The sequence below is a fragment of the Halichoerus grypus genome, chromosome 8, assembly GCF_964656455.1.
Source record: "Halichoerus grypus chromosome 8, mHalGry1.hap1.1, whole genome shotgun sequence".
Classification (NCBI taxonomy): Eukaryota; Metazoa; Chordata; class Mammalia; order Carnivora; family Phocidae; genus Halichoerus; species Halichoerus grypus.
This window is the reverse complement of record NC_135719.1, coordinates 51,547,261-51,574,499: the sequence shown is the minus strand read 5'-3', so window position 1 is coordinate 51,574,499 and position 27,239 is coordinate 51,547,261. Positions and strand designations below refer to the sequence as shown.

Sequence of the window (27,239 nt, the reverse complement as noted above, 5' to 3'; positions counted from 1 at the left end):
AAGGAATCTGTATTTTTAACAAGCCCCAAGGCCATGGATTTAGGACATGAACTTGCAGCTAAACCAGCCTGACTCTGCTTAGTCCCAGTGAGCCTGTGTAGACTGTCTCTCACCATACGTTAGATTCCGTTGGACCCTTTGAATCTAGAGTTACCCTGGGGAAGGCTTGGGAGGTTGGCGTGCTGTGCACTGCAGGCCCACAGCAGTGCAGATTAAGAGTTCCCATCTGTAAGGCCCGAATTCCATATAGTTTTCCTCAAACAACTACAGCCCAGTCTTTGTAGAATTAGCTAGGAGTTATTGAGCTGAATCCCTCTGTTGCAAATGGGGTTCTCGAAATGCATGGTCTTAATAGAGCCATCCGGGGAGGGAAGAATCAGGCTTGCACTGGACAGGCTGGAAGGGGCCTCTGGTCTCTTCATTTGGTTTATTCTGTGGGGGTTTGCTCTTCCTTTCAGAGCCCTCGGTCACGTAGCTCTTAGAAAACTCATGCAGAAAAATGCGTTACAGAGAGCAGACAGGTTGATGACTTGTGATGAAGGGCTAGAACACTTGAAATGCATGGCAGGAAAAGACATTTAGGTTTCAATCACATGGTGCAGCTTATTTTTAATCAGAGATGCTTTTTATTTTTCAAAGGGCAGCATAGGTATTTAACTGAGAGGAAATAAATAGGCTTTGGATGTTAGGAATAATAATTCAGGAAAGGGTCTCTAGATTTACCACTCTGTTATCGCAAATCTGAAGCAAGGAAGTATTTTGAAAGCCCAACATCAGAACCCAAGTACTGACCTAGTTTAAAATGTCAAAATGCAATGTATCCTATTAGCAGATGAGAAAGAGAATGTTCCATCTTAAAATTCCTTTTAGTTGTCGGGGGTGGGGGCCTGTTCCACACCCCCCAGGGGGAGAGGGCATTATTTGTATAGTTTTGCAGGGCAACTGGCTTCTTACTCTCTTTATATTCCTTGGTGGTATCTCAGCTTCGCAGTTTTAGGGGAAATTGGCTTTTGATGTGTAGCAAAAATGATAACCGGTTTTAATATAAAATACTGAATGCTGGGTATTAAACTATATGGCAGTAGGAAAAATGGAGTGTCAGAGAGCATTAGTTTTCAAGGCTTGAAATGAAGTGGCTTAACTTATCAAGAGAAGCCTTAGAGATAGACCAACTCTTAAAGGAGGGGCCCAGATGGATGGTGGGTGATGAGTGCGGGGTGCCTGGTGCTGTGGATTCTCATAAGGGGTCCAAGGAGGTCTTTCCTATAATTGAATCCTTTGCTTCCAAAAGATGGTCTGTGCCAGAGTTTAGTCCTGATGCTGACATTCTTTCTCCTCCTTGCTCTCCCTCCTGCCAGGAGCCTAGGGCCTGAAGGAGGTGCTTGATCAGCCAGAAGGAAGGTGAGCTGGCAGAAGGAAAGAGAGTTTAGAAATCACAGCACCTGCTCTGTCGAGACCGGGCCAGTGCCGAGAGTCACTGGCTCGAGAGTGCCAGATTTTCTTTAAAAACAAAAGCAACAGAACCTTGGCCAAAACCGTGCATGGAAAGGACAAGAGAAGGTCAGAAAGTGGCTGTATTTTCTAAGCTCAGCGTTCACATTCGAGCATGCATCGTCCCATGATTTTCTGTCTTTATTTTCTTTAAACACTTCTCCCACCTTTGCTTCCTACTTGTGGTTTCCTCTGTCCTGGTAGTAGAAAGATTGGGATTCCCTGTCAAGTTTTGCCACACAGTTAATTTGTGTGATGCTGCTGCTTGTAAACCTTCAGTGGCCCCGGGTGCTTCCGTAGCTGGACCCCAAGTCCCCTTTTGAACTGTTGTCTTCTACCAGACGGAGGCAGGTAACCACGTCACTCAGGTGTACTGCAGCTGATAGAACAGGCCAGTTCAGAAGTCGCTAGGATCCAGATCACTGGGTATATGAGACAGATTTCATGGTGAGCTTGGGAACAAGTTCAGTTGGTGTAAATAGCATAGATAGACCCCCACAGAATATGTAGTTGGGAATTCAGCTTTTTTCCAACCTCACATTATTTGTGAGTATTCCCCTATATCATTACAGTCTTCATCACGTTTTTATCTTTTTAGGCTCAAATCTTGCTTCTCAGTATGTTAGATGTGGTGTGAGAATCCGATTCTTCCTTTTAGCATGGCCTCGGGTTCTTGCCAAACCTGACGATTGCTGAGCCCCATTACAGGCCAGAAGTGGAATCAGGATGAAATGGGAATCACTGGTTGGATTCTGAGGGACTCGAGGTTAGAAGATCTCTGTTCAGACTATCTTTCCGACACCCTGAGCTTGCTGCACCCCAGCCTGCCTCTGCCGGCTGGCTGTGAGGGGTAATTGTGCCCATTTAACCATTTGGTCAGGCCAGAGGCAGGGTGGGCAAGTAAGGCCTGAGGAGAATCTGGGTTCTTTTTTTCCTAAAGATTTTTTTTAAAGATGTATTTATTTGACAGAGAGAAAGTAAGCATGCATACTAGCAGGGGTAGCAGCAGGGAGAGGGAGAAGCAGACTCCTCACTGAGCAGGGAGCCCGGTGTTCGGCTCGATCCCAGGACCCTGGGACTATGACCTGAGCTGAAGGCAGACGCTTAACCGACTGAGCCACTCAGGCGCCCCTTTGCTGAAGTTATTTTATTCATTTGAGAGAGAGTGCACGTGCAGGAGCTGAGGGGAGGGGCAGAGGGAGAAGGAGAAGCAGGCTGCCCACTGAGCAGGGAACCCTAGGCAGTGCTGGATCCCAGGACCTGGAGATCATGACCTGAACAGAAGGCAGACTCTTATCCATCTGAGCCACCCAGGCGCCCCAGAATCTGGGTTCTTAAGAGGAGCTGTCTACACAGTGCTGGTAGCCAGTCCAGGAATTGACCAGTGCTGAGCCAGGGAACCTTTGCTGCAGCCTCCAACCAGTCCTGGGGCCCTCGCGAAGGTCCGTGGGCTTCCACAATACTTACTAGCCCTTGACTCTGCCTGTGTTTTTGTTTCTACTTGTACCTTCCAGAACAATATATGAAGTTCTCAAATCTTGTTTTGGGTCAGTCCCTTCCCCCTGCCCCAAGCCAAGGCAGGTGACCAGCAACTTGAGGTCAGATAGCTATTTGATGGGACCCTTGGTCTGGGTCCTCCAGAATCGGGGGTTGTGTGTGTGTGTGTGGGTAGGTGGGTATGTGCACACGCGCAGTGTCACTGTAGGAGTGAGTGGGGAAGAACTCAATCTTGGTGTCCGAGACCTTGAACTTCTCTTTGCACTGTCCGTCATCCATGGCTGTGCTTTATTTGTTTGAAGGTCAGTTCTGGGTCCTAAGGCCTGGTTGCTTCTTTGTTCCAATGTCAAAGATGGTGTGGGGCTGCGAGCCTTAGCTTTGACCAGCCCCAGAAGACCTCCCTGATGCCTGTGGAGATGAGTGCTCTCCACTCTTCTGGGCTCCGTTCCTGGAAGGTTTCTAGGCAGTGTTGAAGCTTGGGCCTAAGATGGTGACGTGTCCTTAGAACACACAAAGGGAGAAGGAGAAGTATGGAATGAAGGGAGCTTCTACTGGACACTCAGAGGCCTGGGTGGGTGGAACCAGGTGGGCACAAGAACTGGCCTCTGAGCAGCAAGTGTGCTCCTTCCTGGTCTGTCTTTTCATCTGTGTCTTGCTGATCTGCTTTCCTCAGAAACAGTAAGATTCTTAGCAGCGGATACCTGTTCCATGAAGTTAGAGATGAATTAGATCTATGAGAGGGAAAAACCTAGCTAAACTGCAAATGGGAAGAAAATTGGCTAGTTGGAAAAAAAAAAAAAGGTGGTAAAATATACATAACATAAAATTTGGCACTTGAGCCACGAAGTACATTCCCATGGTTGGGCACCCATCACTACTTTCTGTCACCAGAACTTTTTCATCATCCCAGACTGAAACTCCATACCCAGTACATGCTAACTCCTTGTTCCCCCGTCCCTCGGCCCCTGGCACCTACCATTCTCCTTTCTGTTGCTATGAATTTGTGTATTCTGCACCTCATTAAGAGGAATTATAGAATATTTGTCCTTTTGTGTCCGGCTTGTGTTTTGAAGTTGACATTTTTCTTGGTATTTTAAGGAAGCCCTCTGAATAAAGTAGAGGAGAATGGGCTTTTCTCTCCTGTGGAGGCAGTCCTCCCCCTCCCTCTGCCTGTCCTTGTCCAGAGTGGCAAGGCCAGTGTTCTGCCTCAGCTAATCCTCTGTGTGGAATGAGCCGACAGCTGGGGGCTCCCAAAATTTGCTGCCGGCTGTTCTCAGGCTTCAGCGTTTTCTCTAGAATGTTGAACTGAGGTTGCGAGACAAAGTACAGGTTTCCCAGTTGAATTTAAATCTCAGATAAACAGCAAAAAAAAAAAAAAAAAGTATAAATATGTCCCCTATATTGCGTGGGGGGCATACTTAGGAATTACTTGTGGCTTTCTCTGCAATTGAAAATTAACTAGGTATCTTGTATTTTTATTGGCCAAAATCTGGTCAACCCAAGAACACAAAATAAAGTGGCTCATGAGTGAAAGGCCATAGAGTTGGCTACAAAGGTCTCCGAAGATGGGTGGATTTGATGGCAGGTTGAGAGCGAAAGGCGATTTGGCTTGTGGTAGAATGTTAAAAAATTTGGATCCCAGAAGTTGTATTTTATTTTATTTTATTTATTTATTTATTTATTTATTTATTTAAAAGATTTTATTTATTTATTTGACAGAGACACAGCGAGAGAGGGAACACAAGCAGGGGGAGTGGGAGAGGGAGAAGCAGGCTTCCCGCGGAGCAGGGAGCCCGATGCGGGGCTCGATCCCAGGACCCTGAGATCATGACCTGAGCCGAAGGCAGACGCTTAACGGCTGAGCCACCCAGGCGCCCCAGAAGTTGTATTTTAAAGTAACTGCATAGACTTCCATTGGTTATGTCTGCAGATAGAGGCAGTATTTACCTGCTGGTCAAACTATGATCTGCTCAGGGCAGGCACCAAAAGCAGGAGCCCTAATCTTAGGGCACTTATTCCTGTGCAGTTTCAGGATACCTGCTAGCATGGATCCAGGGGGAGTATTTGAGGGGTTCCCCAGAGCCAAGCTGTGTGTCTGCCCTGGCCGTGGTTTCTCTGGTTGACTGATGGAGCCAGCTGCGGAGGGGTGGTTTTATGTAGTGTGAAAAATCAGAACTTGATGCTTCGTTTCCCTCTTGTCCCTTCCTGTTCAATAGTGAATGGTCCTCAGATTTATTCTTGTGGTACTTTGAATCAGCCTTCCAAGTGTGAATTCAACAAGAATGCAGCTGATGATGAGTGTTTGCCTTGAGTAAGTCAGGCTGACGCTGAATCATTCCTTCTCTGTTCTCTGTGTAGCTGTTTTCCCTTGCCCTCCCCCTTGGATTTGGGTTCCTGGGTCTGGCTGGCTTTTTTTCCTCAGTGTTTTGGAGGAGAGAAAATAATAGTTTTCAGGGTTTGCAAACAGTGTGAGCCCTTCCTGTAGCTGCTGGTGGGTAGGTGGAGAAAATCAGTGTTTGGCTCTCTTCTCCAGAGGCCAGGCCCACCTGCAGATGGGGTCCCTGGTCCCTGGCGACATGGGGGAGAGCAGAGGGGGTTGGCTGCCAAAGAGGTCCCCTGAGGCTCCAAGGACACGGGTGTACCCGTTACTCTGTTCACAGTAAAGACGTGCATGATTTATTTTGGGGTTTTGAAGCCCTAGCAGTTTGTGGCTCATTTTGGCCTCTTTCTTCCCCAAGGGACTACGTGCTATTTAATGACTCAACCCTGATTGTACTCTGGACGTTTCCTTTCCACTGAGGTCCGTTTATAGAGCCGTCCTCAAGCAAATGTTTGTGTAAGGGAGAGGGAGAAATAGAAGGAAGAAGGGAAGCCTCTGGGACCCCAAAAGTGGCCTTCAACTGCTGCCCCCATGCACTGGGGACACCCTGACATTTTAATGTACAGTGCGGCTAGCTTCTAGGCTTACTGGAGGAAGCTGGCTGGCTGTGCTCCTGGGCACGTGGGGGCCTGCTGTCTTTAGGGCTGCTCATTCTCTGGCCAGGTGCCCCATTAGGACTTGGGGACCCAGCTGGGAGGACACCTTCATGGGGTATGGGATCATCCTTAGGTCTGGTTGTTAGAGGTGGGGCGTCAGGCAGGAGCCTCAGAGTGAAAACTCAGAAGTTGGGTCCTGGGTCTGAACCACCCCCTCCACAGAATGTCTCCTTCTGCCTTAACTCTGCAGCACTTGAGCTTGACACTGGGGGGCCAGGGCTGGGGCAGGAGCAGATGTGGCGTTCTGAGCACTGAGGTCCGGCTCCTTAGTTTGGCTCAGATGCTGGAAGTCTCGTTTCCTTTATTCAGCACTTTCGAGGAAGAGTGGCCCAGGGTAGCCTAGTAAGGACTGAACTCCTCGCGGTAAAGGTCCGAGGAGATGGCTTGTAGAGCATTCTTCCCAAGGCCCTGCCTTCCTCTGACCATGTGGGATGGAGGTGGGGGGGGGGTGCGGCGGAGAAGAGAGAGACGCTAGCATCTTGTTTTCTCCCTCTCCCTACCCCCCATTCCTCTAGACAGATTGATTTCCTGCCTCTGCTCTTCCTGAGGGGCTGATGGCATCAAACATGCTGGGGAAACATTGACATTGGGGTTAATTTGTGGGCAGTTAGGTCTGTTACTAAGCACAAAGAATTTGAGCAAAGAAGAGAGACAAATAACTGGTTATAAAGAAAACAGTGGTATGTGCTGCTCTTCTTGGAGGGTCTGTCGTGGGCAAAGGCATGTGGCACCTGCTGAGGGAAATAGGGAAGCATTGAAGACCTTGAGTCTGCCTGCAGGGAGTCTGTGATGAGATGCGGAGACCAAATCCCTGCACTTGGCAGGTCAGGGAAGACTACCCAGCAGGCAGGGGGAGTGAGGGGGGCCTGCGGGGAGCTCAGAGGGGCTCATGGAAGTGCGGCTTCAGCTGAGCCTGGAGTGGTGTCCGATGTCAGAAAGCAGAGGAGGGCATTCTGGGTGGGAGAGACTGAAGAAACAAGGACCAGAAGGTGGGAGGGCACAGGTAGTTAAAAGACAGGGGCTGCGAACTGATGAAGCAGGCTTCATTTTTTATTTCACTTTTACAGCTTGACTAGTGCCCAGTTGGATGTTGGTTGGTCACTTCAAAAAAGATGAATCTCTACCTCTTGCCCCTACTCTTCAACCTCTACAGTTAGCACTGCACCAGAACACCTGCCTGGAAGGCTCCAACAACCCTTCGGTGGCCAGATCTCACAGCCCTTCAGGTTTTGCTGTTCATCCTCCTTTTCTCGTAATACCCTCTCCTTTTTGCCTCTAGAACACCTTATTCCCATGACCTGCCTTCTCTTGGGACCTTTCCTTCTTGGCCATGCCTCCTGTCTCCTGCATGTGTCTACATTCCCCAGGCTTCAGTCCTCCAAGCCCACTTCCCTCCCTCCCTTGGCCCCTGCGCTGAGGGCTTTATTCCACACCCGGGCCCACGGGAGTCCTTGTTGGCTCTCTGCTCTTCGGCAAGCTCCCTTAGCCATACCCGTGTCACCAGCCTAGCTCCTGGGGGTTAGGATTCTGCAGTTGTGAGCCTCTGAAATGCAAAGAACTGAAGATGATTCCACAAACATCTAATTAAACGCCCTCTGAATGCAAGCTCCAAGGGAGACCAAGAACTCCCGGGGATCATCCAGTCGGTATCTGCTTCCCCTCCAGCCTCCTGTTTGCAAGCGCCTCCTCCCTTGAAAGCTCTGAATGAGCTCTAAGTATCCAGGAAGGCTGACAGCCTACTGTCCTTTTCGGTAACTTGAAATTGACGACCTTCTAGGGTGTCAGACTTGCTAGCCGTGTGGCGAGAGGCCACGAGCATCTACTGGATTTCCAGAGCTGCAGTGAGAGCAGCCTCGCCACACAGGAGGAGGCAGATGTGCTCTTGAGTGGGTCCTCCCCACGGCTTAGAATGCGGGGCTGGGCCCCAGGGATTTGAGTGTTCTCTGGGTCGGTGTCTTGCACAGGCGACTTTGAATTTGACACCCCTGTCGCACAGCCAGTGCCTGGAAACCCTGAAACTATTCCTGGTATTCGTAATTCACATCGGGTAGGCTTAGGTGGTATTTATAGCGCTCCCCAAGACAAGTTACTGCCCCAGGAGGTAGTGACACTTACCAGGTGCAGCGGAGGAGACACAGGGCTGAAGACATGCTTTTCCCGGCTAATTTTAGATTCCCAGTGGATGGGGATGGGAACGAGGGCTTATCACACAGTCAGTGTGCTTTCAGAGGCTCTGATCGCCCTGGGAGACTGAAGTACGGACATTTGTGGCCCTTTCTGTTCCTAGGGCTTGCTGCCCTCTGTGTTTGTGCCTCCCTGCCCAGGTTCTCCCTAGCTCTGCCCTTTCTTGCTGCCCCACTGCAGGAAAGCGTGCAGACAGGGCTTCTTGACGTTCTAGCATTAGGCCACAAAGCTGTGGGATGGGGGTTCGGAGCGGGAGAGGACTTAACCAGTAGGACATCGTGCCTTACAAACTGTTGTACAACCTGGTAATGCTGTTGAGCTTGCCTCTGCACTGTACTGTAGGGAAGGGTGATATCCTTGGGGTTTCCTGGAGATTTTTGAGCTGCCTATTCTTTTAAGGCAGAGGCGGGTGACTGCAGAGGCTCTAGGCCCTGTCTACCTCGGGTGTTTAGGCCTTGCTGTCAGAAGAGCCTCTTCAAATGAGCTGCCTCCTCGAGAGGGGGGCTCCGCATGGGGAGAGCGCCTGCTGTGGACAAGGTGTACCAGAATATGGAGGGGCAGGAGGCCGCCTGGGGTGTGTTGGTGCTTTCTACCATCCCTCCCCCCGTTACAAAGCCCTGACAAGCTGAGGCCCTTGACAAAGGGGAGGTGTGTGGCAATGTGACTGGGCAAGTGCTTGCTTGAATGTTTGTGGGGACCAGCGGCCAGGTGGAGGAGCCCAGGGAAGGGTGGCCAAGTCCTATTTTGCCTCCTTTGCTGCTTGGCTCTAGGTGGGCCTCTCATTTGTCATCTCCTGCCTGAAGCACCCAGGACAAATTGCCTGGGGTGGTTTTCTTTTGTGTGGCTTGTGATGATTTGAGCTACCTGTCCTGGTATAAATAGCCATAGCTTGGAAGCAGGTCTGCCAGAAAGCTTGGGGGGTGGGGTGGGGTGGGGTGGGGAAACCTTTCCTTAAATGATGGTGACGGGACAGTCGGGTCTGATTCACTCTTCCTCACCAACAGTTGTTGGGTCTTGGCTTCCCCTTCTTGGGATTTGGAGAGATTCAGAGGAGGCAACAATAGAGCCTTTATTGGCTGCCGGCTCCCAGAGCAGCCCTGCTGTGGTCGTGCTGGCATCGTCCTCCGAGCAAGGGCTTGCGTAGGGATGGTGAGTGGGGACAAAGCTTGCTTTTGTGCCCAGGCCTTTCTCCAGTTTCTCTGCGTGCTGAGGATCAGGCAGGGTCATCCGCCCGCCTCTCCCCTCATTCCTTGAGATGGGTATTAAAAATGGTAAGTTTGCAGTCTTTCACGTTGGGGGTCCTTCTATGCTTGTCACTTCTCCTTCTGAGTTGGGTGTAGTAAGGGACAAAAGAGACGTGTCTGGTTGGTCCTGGTTTTTTCGCACCTTTTGTGGAATGTGTCTGAAACCTCTATGTGGGGGAAGGGTTGTATATAAATAAGAAACGTGGGGTTGAGGGGGTGCCTGGGCGGTTCAGTCAGTTAAGCATCCAGCTCTTGATTTCGGCTCAGATCGTAATCTCAGGGTCCTGGGATCGAGCCCCATGTTGGGCTCTGTGCTCAATGGGGAGTCTGCTTGAGATTCTCTCTCTCCCTCTTCCTCTGCCATCCCCTCCCCCACCTCCATGCACCTGTTCACTCTCTCTCTGTCTCAAACCTTAAAAAAATGTGGGGTTGATGCAGGGTTGAGTGGTCCCCTCAGGCATCCAGATCTGCTCAGCCTGGGCATTTCTTCTTTCTTACTCTATTCTTCATTCCTGCCCCCTCTCCCTGGTGACAGGGGATGTGATGGGAGGCCATGGTGGTTAAACCACCATTCAAAGAGTCTGCTAACTCACATGGTCACCTGGCACAGCTATATTTGGCAAGCAGTGCCAAGACAATTTAATTGCTCTTTCTACCTTATAGGGCAGAAAAATAATAGGATACCAAAATATGAATGTGTGTTATTCAAAAAAGGTGAAGTATTTTTTAAATCGGTAACTACATTTCCACTATTCCTTGAGCCTTGACTATCCTTTGAAATTGATTTACAACACAGGGACATTTATTAGAGGTAGTTAGAAACTCTGATGGAGATTGCTGCCAGCCCAGGAGTGGCCTGGTCAGCACAGAAGAGGGAAAGTACAAGTGTTGGCTAGACCCTATCTGAGCACATGAAGTAATGGTCCAGGATGCCTTGCTTTGTAGGAGTCAGGAAGGAGGGTTGATGAGTTTTGTAAACAAATCACGGAAGGAGCCCTGCAGAGTATACTTTCACTGAAGGAGAGGGCCAGGTTGCAGGTACTGCTCTTAGGCTCTGTGCTGCCCACAGCCGATCCTCCCTTGGCTTCAGTCTCCTGAGAGGCCTGTGGGCGGGCCAGTTAAGGTAAGCCATGGAGTTGGCTGGTGGCCCCATGCGTTAGGGAGGTCTGTTTTAGAATCTGCCACTGTCGTTGGCTTCCTGGTGTCGAGCCCATGATTTCCTTTCCTGGACCCTGAGGGTGGAGATTCCTAGCCTGGGGGTTTGCAGGCATGGATACTGGAAAGGTATTCCACCTCAGGGATGCAGGGAAGTCTGCGGAGTCAGAGGGGCTGCTGTGCTTAGGAGGAGGGTGGGGTAGTGCTGTAGGCTGAAGGAGGAGAGAGCAACAGGAGGAAATGGCCCTGAGCTGGGGGGTGTGGCTTTGCCAGTTGGTCCAGACCTCCCTTCTAGGACTGGAGAACACAAAGCCAGCTTGGTGCAAGGCTTCGGTGGGAATGGGAACCACATGGAGGCTGCAGGCTGGACTGCATCCTCGGATTTCTCTTTCCCTATTGCATTGCTTTGTGTCTCATCTTTAATTGAAATGCCCTTGTTAGGAAATCCAGCTCTGGTGAAAAGCTATCCTGACCGCAGAGCAACCACCCCTGTAGTCAGGAGGAGAATGTGGAAGGAGACACTAAAACAACTGGAGAATCCCAAGAATTGCCTTTTTGTTGTACAGTTGGGCTGTTGGCGGTGGCCACGGGCCCTGTGGCTGTTGGGGAGGATTTACTCCCCTTCAGAATAGGGGGGCCTCCTGCCTCGCCCCAAACCCCCTGGCTCTGGTAACCCTTTTCTGAACTTCCACTGATGTTTTTGTATCCTCTTGCCACCCTCCAGTGCTAATAGTGAGTAAAAAAGATAAAAGGCTCTGCTGTATTTAAACTCTTGAAAACTGTCCCTCTTAGGGAGCAAGGCTAAAGCCCCCCACTGACTTCCCCTCTCTCTGACCCCACCTCCGGTGGCTGAGGGATGACGAGGCGCTCGCTGGTGTTGCCCCCTGAATCCTCTCTTCTCTTCCTCCCTCCTTCCTGGAAAACATGACAGCTCTGTTTTTCGGATGTGGATGCTGAGAAGCAGTGCTAGTCATGGACCGATCCTGTGAGTAGAGGCAGTGGCCTTCCTGGCTGGGGGCGCCCATCCGGGCTTGTCCTGCCGTTGGACTCCACGCTTCACTCGAGCTCCAGGACCCCGTGCTTCTGGTTGACATGCAACCCTTGGTTGCTGAACAAGAAGTGTTGAATGTTCCTAAGAGTTGTCCTTTGAGTTCTTAGAACAAATCTTCATTTCCTGGTACTACTTTCCTTGTAAATGTGAAACTGTATAGAAAGTAAAGTTAGTTTCTTGGAGAGTTTAGTCATCGGGAAGTTACCTTTGTATTTTTAATTTTGTCCATGTGATTGGACTGTGTTTTAAGTTCTATCTGACTTGGAAGATGTGTTTAGCTGCAAGTGTTCCTCAGTCTACTAGGGAACCCAGATACTTGGGCTGCGGGTAAATAATTAGAAACTTGGAGTTGCGGAGGATCACTTTTATTCTTGGTAGCAGCCAAATATCAAGCATTCTTGGAAGGTCTGATGAAATGCTCATTTTAAATGCAAATTCTTTGCACAGTTAGAAGGAAAATGGAATCGTTCTGGCTCCAAGCATTCACTCAGCATTTTTGCCATTCCTTCTGATGGCTGAGGGGAGGGCTTGTGACTAAGTCCTTCAGCATTTTTATTATGATTTCGGATTTGTGCTTGCTGAGAGGAAGCCTTGCTCTGGGACATTAACCCTCTGTTGCCATCTGTGGTGTTTTCACTGGTCTCCCCCTCCCCCTCCACAATCTTTGGATTACCTCTCTCATTTGGTTTATGGATGATGGATGTACTAGGAAATTCATGGTGAGTGGTTTTTGTTGTTGTTTGAAGCGAATGAAACGTGTTAAACACCAGCTCCTGGGCTATGTGCCTTTTAGCCTTAGAAGTTCAGCTTCCCTCTTGGTTCCTCTTCTGGATGTCTTCTCCCACTTCTCTGGTTAGCCCACTACTCTGTCCCAGCCTGGGATCCGGAGAACCCTTGGACTTGTGCATGATGGGACAGTAGGATTCCTGTGCAGCGTGGCTGGATGGCTGGTTCCCTGTCCTGGACTGTCTGAGGAACACATGCACAATGATGAACCTACAGAGGTAGTTAAAGATGTTAATCTTCTCATATCAGACAAGTTAAATTCCTCTTTCTGAAAGTGAGAATTTTACTTGGAAAACAACTTCTGTGTTCTTTGGTTCTAGAGGCCATTAGGTAGTATATGGAGATGCTCAGCCTCCCAATTAATCTGGTCTCTTTCATGGGAGGTGTGCATTCAGCTAGAGCCAGGAGATGAGGTTTTGGGAATGGCAAGGTGGCAGCATATTTTTTTCTATCCCTAAAATAATGACTTGATACTGAGGCTATCCCCTAAGCTGGGGTGGCAGGCTGATTGATGGTTGCCAAGCATTATGAAAACGGAAAAACCATATACATCGTTGAGTGCAATTATAGCCATGTCATTTCCTTCTACTTTTATTGTAAAGCTGTCTCACTTTGTTGCTTACGCATTTTTGCGTAACAATATAGAATTTGAAATGCAGTTGCCATATTGGTCCTTAGTTTGTTGATGGCAAAGAATCATTTTAGAGTTGGAAGGAGCTCCTCAGGTCTAGGAACTCTCTGCTTTTCATTTCTGTGAACTGGGAGGTCACCAGGGACTTCTTTGGTGGGTGGTGATACAGAGAAACAAGTTATCTTCAGCATTGCTGCTCCTCCCAATGGAAATGTGATAGGGCTGAGAGAAGACTGGTGGGGATGTGCCCCTGATCAAATAACCCCTTTTAGAGTAAGAGACAATAAGTAGCTCCAGGCTTGAACTGCCATACTGGAAGGCTTTGAGAAGTAATGGTTGAATCCAGTTTAGAGGTTGCAAAATCTCTGAAATGGGCAAGCATTGTCATTGTTGAATGACAATGAACCAGAGACCGAGGAATTCAGGTGCTATGCCCAGACCAAGCAGCCCGCCATGGGAAGAATTAGGACTTAGGACTTTGCCTGAGTGTTCTTCCTGCTTCCTGTATTTTAATAAGGGTTCTGAGCCTCTGTACCATTGGCCTCCATGCCATTGGTTGGATGATTCTGTTGTGGAGGCTGCCTTGTGTGTCATAGGATGTTTTGCACCATCCATGGCCTCTACCCACTAGATGCCAGTAGCCTACATTACCACCTTCGGTTGTGACAGCCAAAAATGTCTCCAGACATTGCCAAATATCCCCCGTTGGGGGCGAATTCTTCCTGGTTGACCACCAGTGTTTGAGTTGTAGATGATGACCCTGGGAATTCATAAACACAACTCTTAGATAGCTTGAACCCTATCCTTTTTTTGCTTTGATATGTGAACTACACAGCTAAAATAGTGTTTACTAGAGCTCTTACAGTAGATAAAACTGGCTCAATGGCCATTTACAAGAAAGTGATAAACACAGTTCTGAACCGAATTGCATTGTGTTTGGGATGACGGTTTTCCCTTGAGCAGATTTAATTGCGGTTTTCTCCTTAGATTTTGGACACAGAGGACTTGTCTCCACTAAGCAGCTTGTACTTCTGATTTTAGCTAATGGTTGTGCATGGGGACAATGTGTGTAGTGAGTAGGGAAGAAGTCAAAATGCTCTGAAGGCGGAGGAGATTTTGGCAATCTGAAAATGGTGATGGATTGGTCTCCCATTTTGCAAACCTTGGTGTAAGCTTGGAAGAGAATGCTTAACAACTTAAACTTCTCTAAATACAGAGCAGGTGTGGGCACAGAAATTGAAGTAGACCATGGCTTGATGCATTTAGTAGTTGCTGTGAATCAGTGGCTGCGAAGAGAGAGAGCCCGGAGACCTGGGTACTGTACCTGGGCCAGCCTTACACTCTTTTGGTCAAGTCACCAAACATTTGGGCGGTAGGTTCCTTAGCCTTAGAAGGAAGGGCACAGTCAAGATTCCTGCTTCCTGGATGGGGGTGAAGTGCTGCATGGTGAAGCAAGGTATATGAGACCATAGGATAAACCTAAGACTCTCATTGGAGCCTTGATTTTGCTCAGGGAATTTGGAAGACGCAAGGTTACTTTTGAATGAAAGCAAGCATGCACGTATTGAATAAGTGCAAAACTTGCATGATCTGAATTTAAGCTAGAACATTGAACTCAATAAATGAGGGCAATTTAATGCTTGCTGTGAATTTCTTCTCCATGTCAGGTGCTTCCCTGCCCCCCCCCCATTTTGTTGGAAAATTCTGGCAGAGTTTGCCAAGTCATGGGCCCAGGGATCTCCAAAATTACTTCTACATGTAAAATTTCTTGTGGGAATAAAAAAAACCTTGGTGTAGAATCTAAGGTAAGTTCACATGCTCAGCAACAGAGAGGACCTTAGGGGAAAAGGGATCATGATAATAAAGGTTGTCTAGCCTTTAAGAATTCACGTACTTCAAAGTTTACCTTCTTTCCTTTTGGCTTAAATGGGAAAACTTTTGGCTTGCATTGGCCTGTAAACAACACTGAAAAGGGGATGGTCCTAGTGTTGTTGTGGGACGCTAAGGATTTCAGCACATTACCTGAGAGTTGACCTAATCTACAAGATGTGCCAGAGGAGATCGCATGCTGTTATAAATTTATTTGAAATGGCATCAATGAAGTTGGCCTTGGAGTCAATGTTGAAAGTTAAAACGACCGACTGGCAAAATTACCTAGCTGGGGAAAGTTAGAAGAGTAAGACACTCCATCCAGTCAATTTTTGTTTCTGAAGTTATTTAATGTTACAAAGGAGTTGTTTTTTGATGTTGATGTTCATGACCATTCTTTAGAAATTAACGTCAAAAGCTTCAGACGGGACCCCACATCCCCACACTATCTGGTTTCTGGAGAGCAATAAGGCGGGTGCCTGGCAGACACCTAGGAATGAAGAACACCTAGGAATAAAGCAGTTGCTGAGTAAAACTGCTTCTGTAACCATTTGTCAGCATTACCTTATGTGAGGCAACTTTACTATGTGACGTAACAAAGATAATTTATAATGTCTTCATGCAGGCAGGGGTTTTTCTTTGTCTTTTCTTGGCGTGTAATTGAAACAGAGCCTGGACCAAATGAGAAACATTTGTGTTTGGAAAAAGATTCCAGAGGCTTCTTGACTGGGGTCCTACACTGCTTCCTTATTTTCCTTGGAGTGTGTATGCAGACTTCTCATCTGAGATGAGCATTAACAACATTGCCATTTCTATCTGTTCATAAGCGAATGCATCTTAGGATCAAGGGAATGGTGTAAATTCTAGACCCACAGGACGCACCCAGGGAATCAGAAGAAAAAGTGTGGAGGTTGATCTGTCTCAAGAAGTCCGTGGCTGTAGAATGAATGTATAAATATAGTTGCTTTAACAATGCTACTTCCCCAGAAGCTGTGTCCTTCATAAAGAAAAGTGTGCCTGTGTATTCCAAAGTCGCGTACTTTCCGAGTAGGTCCCGGAGGAACACCAGCTTTGCAGAGGAAGTGGGGTGTTCAGCCCTTGGGGAAATAGGGCCTGAACGGGGTGGACTGATGTGATTGAATACTTGTGTTAGTGCTGTGTGTGTGTGTGTGTGTGTGTAAAACTCTTAATAAACACCCCCCCCAAAAAAAAACCCAAACCTATCCTCTTGTTCAGGCTGTCAGTGTGCGTGGTTTGATTCTAAAATGGGCACCCTGAGAGCCACCCACAAGAACCCTTGAAATACTAAGGCATGGTCACTTCATAGGTAACTGAGTCCTCACTGTTGGCCAAGGTTTATGTTGGATGCTCTGTAGGGCACAAAGGTAAAGGTGGTGGCTTCCTGACCTGTCAGGAACTCTCAGGGAGGTGAGAGGTTTGAGGTCTCCCATAGTGAGACAAAAGCCGACAGCATGTAGGGGAAGGAAAGACTCATTTTGTTTGGGAGCATCAGAGGGGTTGTCTTAGAGGCTGGGAAGGAATGTGAGCTGGATTTTGGGGGAAGGTAGATTTATATCCAGTGATGCTGGTTGGGCTTTCCTGGAAGGAGTGTGACTTGAGCACAGACCCTGAAGTGGGTGAGTGGAAGGCAGGAAGCGGTGGGATTCTCCCCGGAACACTCTGGAGCCTGATTTGTGGTTCATGGAGGCGTGTCTGTGTGTGTGTCTGTGGGAAGGGGCTGAGTCGGGGCAAATCATGTAGGGGTCTAATTGTGCAGGGCTTCCTATCCCAAGGTAAGAAATCTCAGTGTGGTGGAGAACATACCCAGGGGAGAAGGGAGAAAGGAGGTAGAGAAGGCAGTACAACAGGCAGGATAGAAAGGCACAGGAAAGAAGAAAATGAACACCTTTGAGTCTAAATTTGGGTCTTTCTGCTGCTGTCAGACTGATTGATGGGGAAGCCAGGCTGCTCACGTAGCCTGGGCCTTTGGGAAGACCGTTGATTTTTTTTTTTTTTTTTCTTGTATCTTTATTTCAGTTGTAAGTTTTCAAACCTGAATGTGGAATCACGGACTCAGGCTGTACTCGGAAGAGGTCCAGTCATACTCTTCTTCATCCCCAAATTCTTAACTGTTAGTTGTCTGTCAAGTTGTCTGTAAAGAATCCTTACTGCCTCTTTTCACTGTTCCCTGGCTCTGAGCCTACTGGGTGCCCTCTGTAAGGTGCGAGGGATGCCTCCAGGAAAGGGCAGTCCTTGCTCTGTAGGAGCTCCAAGCTGAGACAGGAGAGAAGAGAGGATTAGGATTCTAGACCAATATGAAAAGCGCACTGGTGGGGATTTCCCAAAACCTGCACAGGGAATTACAGGAGAGTGTATGAGGGAGCACTGGTTGGGACGGGGCGCTGGAGAAGACCACCAGCTGTTTGACATGACGCGGTTGTGGCTTACTTAAATATTTCCTACCTTCACGTGGGACCTAAAGTTGCCTTCCAACAGCTTAGCCTTGAAGTATGGCCAGTATTTCGGGGCTTTTTTGGGGTCATTTTAATCCCCCAGCCGCTACCTCAGCCCTAGTTTGGGGCAGAACACAGGCTATTGTGTGTGGGAGTTAGTCATGGGATCCTTAATCCTTCTGTGTCAAGTATTGCATATGGAATAAAACTGTCCTGGAATTACTTTGCTATTTTAAAAATGTATGTAGGAGAGAGTGGGGTTAATTAAAAATTTATTTTAGAGCATTTTTATCTTAATCTCCTATCTCCAAGGATACCAGAAGTACAACTATTAGTTTTGTGTGTGTGTGTGCGCATGCGCACGAGTGCTTGCGCATTTGCAGGGAAGAATCTTTAAAACTTTTTCACCTTAAAAGGAACTACCACCTTCTCCTAGCACTCAGCACGTGCCTGTCATCTGGGTGTGTAATAAAAGGGGCAAACGTGAGGGCTACAAGAACAGAGCTCTATTCATGCGTCTCTCCCACCCCTTCAGGACTGTGTGCCATCCCATTACCCAGGGCACGCGGGGAGAGGCACCCTGAGGCCTGGAGGTGTGGCCTTTTCCTGCCTGTGTTCTCCAAGGCATGTGGAAGTCACTAGGAATTACACTTGAGCACAGTCCCGTGCCCCAGAAATGCAGGGTTGTCGTTGGAGGGTCTACTTTCAGTCCTGGCCCAGGCCTTGATGGGAAGGAACTAGCTGTTAGATGGAGTGACTAACGCCAGGGACTTGCTCCTCATTGCGAGTGTCAGCCCCCTCCTTGGCTGAAGAGTCTCATCTGCAGATTGTCTGGGTTAAACATAAAAAAGCTACCTCTGGAATTTGTTTCCCGCTTGGGCTGTTCTCCCCTCCGGGTCACAGTGGGTGGGAACAGTGACCGTGCCTGTAAGTGAGCACTCTGAATTTGAGAAGGATCCCACTTAGAGTCTCAGTGCAAAAGGGGCATGAAATCATTTTGTTCCCTTGTTAGTTGCTGAAACCCTTTGTCCTCCTGGAATTGGCAGGCCTTTACTTTTCCTGAACTCCTAGCGATGGTTTCCCTGGAAGCTATTGTTTTGAATCCGTCAAGAAGAATGTTGGGCCTGTTATGTACGTACACTTGCATGCATGCTCACACACATCTACACACACTCAAACTGGGATCCATGCGTGCACACACAGGAAAGCCAGGCCTGTCTTGGGTTCCAGAGATGGCAGGATCTAGTGGAATGTTAACTTCTAAAGACAGTGACCTATTAAAGAGTGGGTTCTGTTTTTTACTTAGGCTTTTGCTTTGCTTTTTTAAACCAGGTTTGAGTGAGGAGAAGAGCCTCTTAAGCGGAGATGAGGGACTGCAGCGCTTCCTTTATTAAAGGCGCATGCTACGGTGTGTCTACCCAGGGTATCAGTCCAAGCGGTCCCGAACGAGTGAAAATGTTGTTGAATGTCCTGGTGCCAATGTTTGGCAATTATAACCAAAAAATAAAAGTGGCAGCTTTGTCTGTTGCAAAACAGGGCTCGTTTCTGAATTGCATGCTCTCCTTATTTGGCCAAGATGATATTGGTAAATGTGTGCAAAGGGCTAGGAATTGAGACCCTACTTGTTTCACCTATTTTTTTTTTTTTTTGATAAGCCGGTCACTTGACCACTCCCTGAATGAGCAGAATTCTCCTGAGGAAGGTCAAGTTTTTTTTTGTTTTTTTGTTTTTTGAAAATTTGGGTATGTTCAATCTTTTTTTTTTTTTTTTTTTTTTAAGTTTTTATTTATTTGACACAGAGAGAGAGCACAAGCAGGGGGAGCGGCAGGCAGAGTGAGAGGGAGAAGCAGGCTCTCCACTGAGCAAGGAGCCCGATATGGGGCTCGATCCCAGAACCCTGGGATCGTGACCTGAGCCGAAGAGAGCCGCTTAACCGACTGAGCCTCCCAGGTGCCTCAGGAAGGTCAAGTATTGATGAGGCTCCTGGATGAGAATATGTAAGGAACCCTGGCCTTTGTATCCAGCTGAGGAGGGGGAAGGGTCAAGTGTTCCTCCAAACTTGTGAAGCCTCTGGGCCTTCACTCTCTTCTCAGCTGATCAGGAAGACTTACTGAGCTAGTTCATGGTAACAGAATGTGCCACAGGAAATAGGCTTGCAGAGCATATAAGAGGAAAGACCACTGGGTTTGCAGAAACCCAACACCAGCTTTTCCCAGAGTGACAGGCAATACCAGAGGTCAGCGTGGCCTCAGCCCCAGAGCACAGGACTGTCCCAGGGCGTGGACATTTAAAAATGAAAATGTATTTATAGACAGTGCCCCTGGGGCCAGAATTTTCACTGTTCCTTTGTGGGCCCCACCCTTTGACAAGCACAGACCTCATTCCACAGGCTTAGTGGTGTGTCTTAAATGGGGGCTGGAAGTCCTTGTCATTGACCTGACTCCCAACTCCCCCCAAAAAAGAAAAAAAAATTGCTTTGTGACACATCCATAGAAGAGTACATAAAATGTCTAGGCACAGTTTGAAGGTAAATTGAACGTCTGTGAAGCCCACAGCCAGGGTAAGAAAGCAGTGTTCCAAATACAGTACAGGATCCCCTGTCACCGCAGAGGTGACAAGTGTCTTAACTTTTTTTTTTTTTTAACCAATCCTGCCTTTCTTATTGTTAGTACCTATGTATGCATTCCTAAATAACGTGCATTTTTGTTCCCTGATGTTCATTTCATTCTTGGTTTTGGAAAAATCAATGACCAAGTACAAACATAGCTTTGGGAAGCTTCCTGCAGAAACGGCAAAGGATGCCTGGAGGAGCAGAGGGCTCTCAAACTGCTGTGGGCGTTGCTAGCTGCGGGTCTGACTTTTTCCACCAGAAATGCTACCAGAAGTCAATTTTCTCAGTTGGCCCTGCCCTTGTGTATCACTTTGTAAATGGGGTTGTCATTCACACCCCCATTTACAAAGGGGTCATAGAAAGTTCGGAGAGAATTAGAAAAGGGGACTTCTTATAACGTTTTAGTCCAGCGGGGGTCCTTAGCCAGATGTACAGAGAGAAACTTCAGGTGGCTTATGAACTCTTTGAAGTCGTATGCGTTATGTTCTTTTGGGTGAAAGAGTCCCGTGATACTTCCAGAGGAGTTTGTGGACCCTCCTTCTCCGTAAGGGTAAGGAATAATGTAGCCATCATGGTAGGTGGTGTTTTTTTGTTTTTTTTTTTAAATGAAGGCTGGAGCTGTGGAAGACTTGTTGAAATCTGTTAGGTCTGCGTTGACTTTGTATGTCTGAGCGTGCCTGAGTGTTGAAAGGGAAATGAGCAGTAAGTTACACTGTGGATTGTCCAGGGTGGAATTCTTGACCGTGCTGCGGGTGGCCCGGCAGGCTTTACATGCTCTCTGAAACCTGCATCTCCTTTTCTTGACCCAGAGTAACTAAGGAGAATGCCAAAATGGGGGGGGGGGGGGGCGCGGGAATTGGGATGGTTGTTGTAGTTTCAAAACAAATGACCTCACTGCCTAAGTTCCACTTGATGCAAGAGAAAACCCTAACTTCTGCCTTATAAATACTGGACCTTTGGGGAAACACATCCAAATACCCATTTAGTGAGGGGGGGGGCAGATCTGTCACTGCTGACGCTCACTCCTTAGAAACAGAATGCAGCTATTGTTATTACCAACTCCCTAGTCTTTTCCTTAAGAGATGCAGCAATTTAAATTTATAATGACGGACATTGACTTCTTCAAAGTAGGGGAGTAATGATGCTTCGTGTGAGCTGACTTACTGTGAGGTACTTTCAGCGTTGTTCCAGCAATGGGAGGGAATTGTTGAGTTCCTTGGCTGAGGGACACCTGAGTTTTACCCCGTTCATGTTCTTTTTATGGATAAGGTACCAGGAGGACAGCAGAGTTAGGTGTGATGTGCCTAGGGATGCCTTGACTTGTCAGGGTCAGCTGGAACTAAAACCCCAGGGAAAGAGCTATTTCCACGATTATGGTTTAAATATATAATTGGATGAAGATCAACTTAAAAACGTAATCAGACTCCTTTCCTAGAGAATTAGCCTTTTGAGCATCCATATCATTTTAACAGAATGACCATTGACAACAGTCTTAGCCCACCCATTTTTGAAATGCCCTACTTAGAGCTTCTGAGCATTTCCTGGGTGTGTTCTGGTCTCTTGGGTCTATAAACTCGATGTCTGGGAGAGGAGCTTTTGTTCTGGTTCTGTGTTCCTTATATCTCCTAAATTGAGCCTTTTTAGGTGTTAATTTTTTTTTGTTCGTTTACAAAGTTTTTATACTTCTCATACTCAAATGTATAAGATTTTCTTTTTCTTTTAAATGTTGCTTTTGAAAAAAAACCAGGAGTTTCACTTAGACTGTTGAAGTCTTTGGGGATTGGGGAGAGGGGAGAATCTAGGGGAAGGATTAAGATTTGGAAATGCAGGCTGCTCTGTCTTGTTTCATCAGTTAAGAGCCAGATGGAATAAGAGTAACATTTAGAAACTGAGTTTTATTAAGGAAAGTAATTTACAGGTAAATTTAAGCTTTATAGACTTGATTCTGTGATTCCATTCCTGGTGTTGCCAGTACTTGTTGCTAATTTTGGGCAAGGCAGCTCCCCTTGAAGTCTTGATTTTTCTCCTTTGTAAAGACAGGATGGATCCAATGACCTCCAAGGACACTTTGCAGCCGGGGCGCCATGTTGGGGGGATCTGTAGAGAGTCTGCTCTAGGAGCTGCTGGGGTGGGATGGTGCCCCTCCCAAGACTGAGGACAGAGGGGTTGTCTACTGTAGGACTACAAGGTGCTCAGAGACTATTTGCCTTGGGAGTCTTCTTTTTCTGCCCACTCTCTCATCTGAACCCCACTGGTGTCCTTCGGTGTAGGGCGCACATTGCATCCCTACTGACATGGCCACCTGCCCTAACACATGTCATTTGTCTCCTTTTTGCCAGCGCGCTGTTGTAGGGTAACATCTGGACTGGGTTCCTGGACCCTTGGATGTCTTGCTGCCCACAAACTCCTGGATCAACTTGTTGAAAATAGTGAGTAATCTGCACGTTTCTACTTGGCATGCAACTGTAGACGTGTGGAATTTGAGGGCTGGAGGGTTGTGGCCAGTAGTCCCAGCGTCCAGCCAGATCTGCCTGAGGGGCTGTCTTTCTCACGTGCAGCTCCAGGAGCCTTGGAAATGGCAGCTGTGACCATACACATGGCCTTTCTGACCTTTCTGCCCCCAGCAGCCATAAAGGGCATGGGGCCTTCTGAAGCTGCCTCCTTGGAGCTTCTTGGTTGTACCCCAGAGCCAAATACTGACTGTCCATCTACATAGGCTACATCCATAGCCTACAGGGACAGACTTCATGGGGGCAAAGGCAGGCGCTGTGCCTCTGCCGGACCTCGTCTTAGCTCACGTGTTCCTCCTCAGCCATCGTGTCTTATTCTCCTGTTACCCTCCCTTTCAGAGAGGCCTTACCTGACTCCTTTCAAGACCCTCTCCTCCAACCCCTCCCCCCATATTCTATCTCTCGATCTTTCCTTTACATCCTTGCCTGCATTTTTCTTTGCACTTAAAACAGGATTGGTCTCTTCAGTTATTTGATCGACCACCCATTCGTACTCAAATATTCGTTGCGTGAATGAATGTGTTTACTATGTGCCTGTGGCTAAGGTAGGCCCAGTCTGGGCTGTCGTGGAACTTCCATGAGGGAAGAGCAAGACCAAGTAAAAGCTACATGGTCACAACCCCAGTGTCACCTGGGGATCTGGTTAAAAAGCAGATGCTGACTGTGTGGGTCTGGGTGGGGCCTGAGATTCTGCATTTCTAACAAGCTCCAAGTGGTGTCAATGCTACTCTTGTGTAGGTCATGTTTGGAGAAGGTCTAAGGTTCTTGGAGCACATGACATTTGCCTTTGAGTGTGACCTTTGGGGAACTGCTGGGGGAGGTGGTGGTGGTGGTGGTGGTGGTGGGTGTGTGTGTGGCAGAATTTTGTCTGGCTGGTCTGCCTCCCTCTGCTGCGTGAGGCTGGGTATGCTGAAATAGGAGCCTAGCTGAAAAGCGTGGGAGCCTGTTACCTCGCCTGTGTCCATGTGCTCGTACCTCATGACGATCCTAAGTTGTGGTTTTGTCAGTGCAATCTTACTGTGCTCCTCAGATTCATGAGCTAAAACCCTGTGGGGTCTCAGCAGTATAAGTCAGCCTTTCTGGAAATACGGAGGGGCTTTCTCAAGAGCAAGCTCTTTCAGCTGGGCCAACATGGTTCCCAAGTCGGGGGTTGAGAAGAGAGAACATGTTGGCACCTGCACGCCACCGAAACCTCAGAGCCGGCCGAGAGAGGCTGAGAGGAGTGGCAGGAGGGGTTCAGGTCACTGCTACCAAAGGGGGTGTCTCGAGTCCCAGCGATGAGCTGGCCCTGGGATTGTTCATGGCATTGTGGCAGGCTCAGCACGGCTGTAGTCAGACCTTTCAAAAGTCCTGTTGCTCTCAAGAGAAGCCACACGGATACACCACATGAGTAGTTAGCAGTTCCAACAGCCATTTAGGGAGTACTCACAATGTACTAGGCACTAGGCTAAGAGCCTGGCACACAGTCTTAGGTCTTAGCCCTCCCTCCAGCCCCCGAGGCAGGCAGTCACCATTTTACAGAGGGCAAGACCGAGGCTGGGATGAAGGAACTCACCTAGTGACACAGCAGGTGCATTTGGGGTCCAGCCTTCAGGCAGAGCTCTTCCCCCTCTGGCCTTTACCACCTGAATCCTGACTAAAAATGGGATTTTACTGCTGGTAGCAAGATGGAGTTGCTGATGATTTGTGTTTTCTTCCGTCTTACCCTCTTTCATGATACCTGTGGATATGGCCTTTCCCTGTGTGTCAGCTTTAAAATGTTGCCTCTAGGCACTCTAGCCCCTCGAGTTAGAGGAGGAGCTTGGTCAGTGTGGGGCAGAAATGGACAAAGAGAGAGAGTTGTGTATTCATCTAGGAGGCCCACTTCTTGCCCACCTCTGTTGGCCTCAGCCAGCTTCCCTAGGGCCAGCTCTCTGAGGGGACTGTTGGCTCCCGGTGGTCCCTAGAGCTGGTGCTACAACTTAGTCATCCATAGCTCATGGCTGGAGGCGGAAGGCGAGGGCTCAGGCTGATTCGCTGTGTCCTCAAGACCATTTCCTGGCCACTGTGTAGAATTGCTGTATCAAAGACCATCTCGAAGAAACCTTTCTCTGCTCAGGGTTATTTTCTCTGTTCTGGATCAGATATACAACTGTAGTGCTTTATGGGTTTTAAGGTTTTGATGAGGCGCCTCTATTTTGGCCTTCTATTTTCTGGGTTTGTTTCCGCAACAGCAAAAGGAGGGCGAGGACTTTCGCTGGCACAGAGAGTGGTTGTAGATAACGATGCTCTTAGAGTACTACGTACACATCCCAGCTGCTCATTCGAGGGCTGGCTGAAGTGTCCTTTGCCACCTGTTTCTGGCTGCATTCCCTCCAGCCGAGCTCTTTTCTTTTGTTTGAGGCCAATTTCTTTGTAGAAATGAGCCCCTTGAGGACAGGGATTCTGCTTCATCCATCCTTGTATCCCAGGGCCCAGCACTCAGCCTTGAGCTCCATAAACGTGTGTTAAATGAACCCCACAAAGTAATTTCCTTCTTCCATGTGCTTATCTAAAGTAACCTATCGGAAGAACAATGAATTAATAGGCACTGCTGATGAATCCCTGAGCAAACAGTGGTCACGTTGGTCTCTGGTAATTATCAGCCTTCACAAGTAAACACGATGGTAGGCGTTTCCTTGCCTTTTGTGGACTTCAGAAGATGTCCTTTCTGGAGTCTGAATTTATTTGTGGTAATGGGAGAGAGCGAATGGGGTGGAAGATGTTGGATAAGTATCTTAAAAAACATTCTTTCCTTCAACAGGTTTGTATTTTTTTTTTTTTTAAGGTCCTTTTACTTTACAAAGTTACAATAGTAATTTACAATCTGTTATTTTAAAAGAAGAAAAGGAAGGGAAAGATGTCTAAAAAGGGACCTGCTGATCCTTCGTATTGATATTCCTCATACTGGTGACCCCTGCCAAGGATTGTGGCTTTCTGGGCCTGTGTTGCATGCCAAACTTGGGACTGGTCCCCCTCTTTGTACCAGAATGTACTTTTTTTTTTTTTTTTTAATCACAGTGTGACGGGCGCCTGGGTGGCTCAGTCGTTAAGCGTCTGCCTTTGGCTCAGGTCATGATCCCAGGGTCCTGGGATCGAGTCCCACATCGGGCTCCCTGCTCGGCAGGAAGCCTGCTTCTCCCTCTCCCACTCCCCCTGCTTGTGTTCCTGCTCTCGCTCTCTCTCTCTCTCTGTCAAATAAATAAATAAAATCTTTAAAAAAAAAAAAAAATCACAGTGTGACAAATTTTAGGATGCTACGGGACAGAGATACGGGCTTTTCCTCCCTTAAAACGGAGTGTTAAACAGTATTCATACGTTTACTTGCCATCCTTCCTGCCTCTGCTTCAAGACAGGATTCCGTCAATGTCTGCCATTCAAAATGTCCCAACCCTAAAGCCAGCATTGCTTACAGGGCACTTGGGATTGGGGGGCATGGAATGATTTTGCCTGCAGCCCATACGTACCCCTATTCTCGCAAACAGATTTTATTTTAGTACCAGTTTATTACCTTGTCTGAAATTGTGGGTCCATGGTAACATCCAATCACAATTCCTGTTCTCATTTGGGACCCTCCAAGGCATGTTTCTTTTTATTAAAAAAGAAAGGCGATGATTGCTGATTAAAGGAATGACTAACGGAATCTGTCAGCTTTTACTTCTTCCCCCTCGCAGACAGAGCTCTTACTGGTTCAAAGCACACCAGATGATATTGTTAACCCTCTTTGCTTCTTGAGAGAAGAAGAAACTTTTTCAAGGTGGTATCAAGACTCTACATAAAGTCCTCATTGTGCCCCTTTGTGAGAAAGCATTTTTTAACAAAATACAGTGTACTATTGTGCATGACACTTTAAAAATGAATGTATCATAGACATTGATTCCATGCTAATAAAAATCTATCCTGAATTTAACTGCCTATTTCTTTAATTGTTAACATCTTATCTTGTAAAAAAAAAAAAATTTTTTTTAAATATTTATTTATTTGCCAGAGAGAGAGCACAAGCAGGGGGAGTGGGAATGGGAGAAGCAGGCTCCCTGCTGAGCAGGACCCTGAGATCATGACCTGAGCTGAAGGCAGATGCTTAACCAACTGAGCCACCCAGACATCCCTCTTGTAAAAAAAAAAAAAAAAAAAAAAAAAATTATGTGACCTTTCACTTCCTGGTTGCTGGCTGGACTTCTTGCCCTCTGTCTCCCCATTTACTTATTTACTTGATAATATTGCAATGAGTATTTTTTAATACATCTTTGAAGACCATAAGGGCATTGCTGTAGGATTTCAAGGTCAAAAGATAGACACCTTTTACAAATTGACCTTTCAAAAGACGATTTAATGTATATTCCTAACAACGGCGTGAAGGCCCTCGTTGACACAGAATGTTGATCTTAAAATTTTTGTCATTTTGAAAGCCAAATAAATAGAAGAAGGCTTCCAAAATATGGCCGTGCCAGATCTGGAAGTCCATAGAGCTTCAAACAGTCTCTAACCAGATGGGGTTTACCAAGATGTCTCTCCTGGTTCTACAGTTGAGCCTTCACGGCCCCCTTACAGAGGCCCTCTGAGTTTGCCTGGTCCCCTCCGATGGCTCCTTTTCTCTGCCTCCCACCTGTTCTTGTTTATACCCATTGGTGCCGAGTGTTGATAAATGCTCAGGAGTGACCACTTCTGTTCAAGCGTGTTTGAGAGGGAAGATGTGGGTCAGG

The 27,239-nt window shown here is 47.6% G+C and overlaps 1 protein-coding gene across 5 annotated transcripts in view; it reads left to right on the top strand.

Annotated features, from left to right (window-relative positions):
- TLN2 (talin 2) overlaps positions 1-27,239 on the top strand; it is a 420,448-nt gene that overhangs the window by 47,705 nt on the left and 345,504 nt on the right. For 4 of the 5 annotated variants that reach the window (XM_036081097.2, XM_078079259.1, XM_036081089.2 and 1 more), the window contains exon 2: positions 22,348-22,437. The exons of the other annotated variant lie outside the window; for it this stretch is intronic. The gene's annotated coding sequence lies outside the window, so the exon portion shown is untranslated. The remainder of the gene's footprint in view (positions 1-22,347; positions 22,438-27,239) is intronic. 5 annotated transcript variants of the gene reach the window in all.